Raw genomic sequence first — 6,000 nt, 5'->3', positions numbered from 1 at the left:
AAAGAACATTGCGCAAACGCCATTAGCTTTCTTCGTAGACAAGAGACTCCTATCAGTTTTGTTGTTGACCTGGATGCCATTTCGACTGGATGTCATTTTCACGCTCCATAACGCCGACAGCTTTCGCTGGGTAAATCTACGCGCTGGCATATGCCATTTGGTCTGAAAAAAAAAAGGAAAAAAGTATGCCGTGCTGCACAAAATGTGCGGCTGAACCGAGTCCCGAACCGGTTCGGAACGGTTCCTTTGAATCGTTCCGGTTCGGGTTCAGTTCCAAGATGGCGAAAAAAATTTGGGTTCGGTTCGGTTCCAGCTCCGGGCGAAAATTCGGGTTCGGTTCCGGTTTCGGGTTCGGGTTCGGTTCCGGTTCGACACCCTGGTTCACACACAGTGCACACTATATAGTCAGAGGGTCCGGGTACTGAGCACCTTACAGCTTCAACCGTCATTTTCAGTGCTACCACTGAAGTGCTACCACATTTGATGGTACCCATAAAAAATGGCATCCACATGGAACCTGACAAATGGCGGATAAATTAATGATTGGTCTTGCTCTGTTGCTTGGAAAGAGCAACCAGGATCGCACAAATTCCACCGGTGGCAGCACCTGCCATTCCAGGGCAGTGGCGCACCGCTTAACCACTGCACAACTGCGCCAGGAGAGGTATGAGGACTCCCAGGGATTTATGAATGGCAAGTAGAGAAAGACCAATACTGCATATATGGGCATTAACCCATTGGCTGTCGCGTCACACCCTTAAAGGCGGAGCGCGGGTCGCGGTAGGGCAGCAACTGCCTTCACAATGTTAGTAGCGGTGGTTATGTACAGCCATGCAGACACTCGTGGCATCAGGTTGCAACATGCCGCAGCGCGTGGCGACTGCGTTCACAAAGTGAGCAGGCGTGTTTACGCCTTCTTTCACGTAAGCAGCGTGTCTGCAGACTTTTTAAAAATTTTTTTGGCCTGTTTTTTTGCACGGGGAACATGACCAAAAAGCATGTCTCATCAAATGTCTTTTAGTAAGCATAGGTGCCTTAGGAAGGCTCAAGCTGGCCGATTTGGAGGAAACCTCCATGCTTTCATCAAAAAGGACAGCATGGGAGAGCAAACATATGAAGACATTGCTTCTCTGCATGTCAATTCAATGTCCAGGCGCGCAGCAGGCAAGAAAGGCCTGAGCCTTCCTGCATGAGAAAAAAAGAATTCCTGGCTATGTACATGCTTAAAACACTATCGAGAGACGAGAAGTGCCGGTGAGCACTTGTAAACACCAGGATGACTTAATTCTGGTATCAACGAAGAATTGCTGAAGTCCACAAAACACCAAGCACTGAAAATTTTGGTGTCAAATTTCAACATGTCCTCCATAAATCTTCTGTTGCCAAAGAAACGTCGTGGCCTGCCAGTGAATATCCTAGAAACACTGCAGTGTGTGAGCTATACTGCACTGAAATGTGATGGCAGACATGCTGTGCTATTGCATATATTTCCGTTGAGTAGTCATTTTCAGTATTCAGGCTTGTTTTCAGTTAAGGAAGGCTGAATCACAACCTGAATCTCAGAGACTAGGATTATTATACGCCTTTTTTATGAAAAAAGAGAAGGCATATAGGTCGACTTCAGTTTATCCCCAGTGTCCCTTTACCCTGCCAAGCGACTCATGGAGGCCATGAGGGATGCTGTAGTGGAGGCGCTCCGGATTAATTTATCCCCCCGGGGTTCTTTAACGTGCGCTGGCATCATACAAGATACGGGTATTCTTGCATTTTGTCCTTATTAAAAAGCAGCCACAGCGGCTGGGTTCGGCCCCGCGAACTTGGGATCGGCAGCAGAACGCTGTAGCCACTGAGCCGCCGCGGCGGGTTCAGGGGGTAGTTTTTAGTTCCTGTAAGTAATTAATCCTAAAATCCAATCAGCCACAGTAAAGTTTCAGATCTAAAGGCATTTTATTTTGTTTTTATGCCCCTTTCACCGCCATGTGGAGTATGTAGGTACAAATGCACAGCTAGCCGTCATGTTGCCAAAGCTTTGTTCTTTGTGTCAGGGTTTTAGCATCCACATGTTTTTTCTATCAAAAGTATTGCGTCCTATTTTAAACCATGCAAACATATAAAATTCCAACAATGTTATCTATAGGTACAAGAAACCACGTAGCTTTGTCACCTGTATCAGGTATGTACTGGTCCAGGTACGCATGTTTGCTTCTGAAAGGGAAGATACCGACAGTTCCAAGCTTTTTTCAATAAAACCTCGTTAATTCGGAATTCCGGATGGTCCGGACCGCCTACGTGGTCCCGGCCTACGTCCATGGCGTCGGATGCTCGTTAATTCGGACGCTTCTGGTGCTCGCACCGGTTCTTTCGGATGGGCTCGTGAAGGAGTGCCGTGTGGCATCACCGGCACGGCAAGTAATCGTCCAAATACTTCTCTTCAAGTCAGGATTGCACGTGCACACGAACCACGGTTGGCGCGACGATGATCGGAAAGTCTAGTAGTCTGGCCGCGTAGTTTCGTTTTCTGAGCTTCGCGACCAGCCCGCGGCGGCGGCGGCGGCCCACCGGACAACCAGCCAGCCGTGCCCAGCTGTGCGCTGTTTCGGACGCTGATTAGCGCGTCTCACCGTTGCGGCCCCAATGCGCTTCTGTATGCGTCGTAAAGTCATGAAATTTATGACCGTGAACACGGGAGTGCGTGGCGGATATCCTCGAGCCCTACTTGTAGCGATACGCGGCGGCAGCTTTCCGCAACGTGGTGGAAAGGGTTGTGCCTCTTGCCCAGCTTCCAGCAAGCCAAAGGATATACCTCCCTTTCCACTTTGTTTGTGAAAGCGGCCGCTACGCGTCGCCACGAGTAGGGTTCGAGGCTATCGGGCACGCGCTGCCGCGTTCACGCTCATAAATTTCATGTCTCTACTTCTAGCGCGCGCGCGCGCACATGTGACGCCACCAGATATCTGAACTCGCGCTGAAACATGGCGGCGTTTCTAAACGGCACTATGTTGCAGAATGTCGCACGCGCCATATCGGTTTACTTTTTCTCCCCTCGTTGAGTCGCTGCTACAGCACGCGGCAAAAGCGCACCTGCGATAATGCTGTGCGTAAAACTAATGCGCTGTCGGCGGTTGAGAACAGCCGCAGCGCACTCGCGGATTGTGCACACCACGCGGTGCAGTCACAATGAATAAGAGGGTGACAATTGCCTGACGAATAAGGCCAATCGACATTTTTTTTTTGTATGATGCGGCGGTCACCTTTCCTGCAGTAAACCTGACAGTACAGGGTTTAGGGACCAAGGGGCTAGCTATGTTTGCGTGTTTTGTTCAGCCTCCTCGCAGAAACGAATGGCAGCGGAGCACTTTGATCCGGATGGGCTAAACCTAAAATGAGTACCTTCACACTGATTCACACTTTATATCATTGTCAGGCCACGTAGCCCTCGATGGCTGGCTTGGAACGCGCCGGCGAAGAATTCGAACGAGCACCAATGCTTCCATCGTTTTCTATCGCTATATAAGTGACGCGGTGCGAACCGGAGTGGGGAAAAGGGTTTGTGGAGGAGAGGAGAAAGGGCGAAGCTGCGGCTCGCGCACGCTGCTTAGCGACGACTACCTTCTGTGTACCGAATTTTTGCCTCTTATAATCTAGCGGACGACAGAAATAAAGCCTTGGAGCCTTGCCTTCGCAAATTACAACTGCAGAAAAATTGGTTTTAAGGGAAGGAGTAGCGCACCAACTGTCTCACTCCTTGGTGGACATCTCAAGCGCGCTGTGTGGGAAGGTAGAAGAAAGGAGTGAAAGAAGGAAGAGAGAGGGAGGTGCCGTAGGGGAGGGCTCAGAATGAATTTCGACCACAGTGGGACTCTTTAGCGCGCAGTGGCATCGCACAGAACATGGCTGCCTTGCATTTCGCCTCCATCGAAACGCGCCCGCCGCTACCGGAATTAACAATTGATGAACCCGCGTCCTCGGGATCAGCAGCTGAGCGCACTAACCATTGAACCACCGCTGCGGATACAACTCTAGATGGCAGTGGCAAATGCTTCTGGTTCTTCTCAAAGGGACGCCCTCCAGCCAATGGCGTCGGCTGACCCTGATGACGTCGCGGTCAACTCCCCATAGTGCGACATTGCAGCGTGCTGCAGTGATTTTCCTATACATCCTCTAGGAAGGGGGGGGGGGGGGGGTGTACACACTCCCTTGTTTTTCTGAAGGTACCTCCCTTAATTCGTAATGGTCTTTTAATTTTGTTTAGTAGTTTCGGGAAAAGGGCATGTACGCGAAGGGACATATTGTCAATAGCTGGCTTATATGGTGGCAGAAAGCACGTGCGACTCCTACACCAAAGAAAGTAGGGCGAATACGACGACAGGGTACAGGCTTCATTTAAGCAGAAAAGCAACCCTCGTCTCTGTTACATCCACTGCAGAGGTCACTTACTCTAGCTTGCCCTAGTGCGTGCTCCAGAGTCGTCGAAGGAAATCAAAAGGGCTATTAATGTAGTCTCGTCACTCTACTCTTTCTGTAGTAAGGTTCCTAAACGAGTGTCCATGAAAAAAAAAAATTGAAGGCGCTGTCCAGTTGAAGCTTAAACTGGTTCAGCCATATTTTAAAACTGCGCGAACAAAAACAAGGACCGTGCAAGAACACAGTAACACACACAAGCGCAGTACCCAAGCCACTGGTACCAGCTTTGGAAAGCACTTACCAAGATTTTGCCGACATGCACAGTGAACCATGGCGGACTACTGTTAAAGCCACAGGGTCAGAAAAAAAAAACGATTACTGTTATTACACTTGTGGATCGTTTCCTGCGGCTACTGGCGCCTCTAAACAATGCCGTCCAGGTAACTACAATGACAGCGGTGGGTGCTTGTCCTCAGATTGAAAAAACCACGGAGGCGATTGCTGAGCTCTCTGTGGAAGCAGTGCTCAAAGAAGTGCGAACGCCAGCAAAGAAATTTATCGAAAATGGCACTTTCATTGAGTTATTAGCAGACGAGAACAAGAACAACCTGGCACGTCAGTTAAGCAAGTACAGAGACCTAATTCTCGACAACCTTCGGTAAATATTTGTGGACCCCACCAAAACTCGGTGATCGTTCTGCTTGTGCTTGTCGCAAAAGCAAGCAGTGAACTGGAGGGAAGCCCTTTCAGCAGTCGGCTTGTCGCATACGTCGAAGAACGCGAGAGGAATTTACATGCGAAGTGGAACATTTTGCGACGACTGAAGGAGGGTTTGCCATCTGCAGCACTGCCATCTTCGCTTCTCGTTGTTCCCCAATTCGTAGCTATCTTTCCCTAGTTGCAAGATGTTAGCGGTCATCTTTTGTTGCTCCCGATCACCACAGCCGCAATTGAGCGCTACGTTTCGGCCCTTAACCGGGTTTCATTGTCTGAAAGAAGCCGCCTTCTCCATGATCACGTGAATGAGCTTCTGAGCATCACCACTGAAAGCCCGCAACTGCCAGACGCCCGAGATGCCACTGGCAATGGCCGATGTGCGTTTATCGATTTTATCGCGAAAGTAGTGGGATGCTATAGCAAGAAACCTCGGGCGGTAGTAACTGTTCGCATTGGGGTTGAGAAAGTGCACATATATTTGTTGCGGTTTAGCTTTTATTTTTTTAGAAGTAAGTATCCATAGTGCTGTCGTGGTGGTTTATATTTCTTTTAGCGGTTTAGTTATTGAGTGAATGGTCGGGATGTGCAATGTTCCCATGCTTGTACACATTCAGCCAGTTGTTATGTGTAGCACCTGTAAATTCATATGCAGATGTGTCAGTGCCATGCAAATCTTCGTCTGGTATCAAAGCTACGGTTACACCTTCCGCCTGTGTGTGCAGTGTTGATCATGGATTCGACTTATTGATCTGCTATGCCTGGTGCGCGTGTTTCGCAGCGTTTTCCACGTTTGCTTTACGCGAACGATGTTGAACGGGTAGATCTTTTTTATAAGGTTTATTGCTAGTAGTCTGAACTGCCGCATAATTTCTGACGTAC

The sequence above is a fragment of the Amblyomma mixtum genome, chromosome 3, assembly GCF_055824585.1.
Source record: "Amblyomma mixtum isolate Tamu chromosome 3, ASM5582458v1, whole genome shotgun sequence".
Classification (NCBI taxonomy): domain Eukaryota; kingdom Metazoa; phylum Arthropoda; class Arachnida; order Ixodida; family Ixodidae; genus Amblyomma; species Amblyomma mixtum.
The sequence above is the reverse complement of the archived record's forward strand: the minus strand, read 5'-3'. Positions refer to the sequence as shown.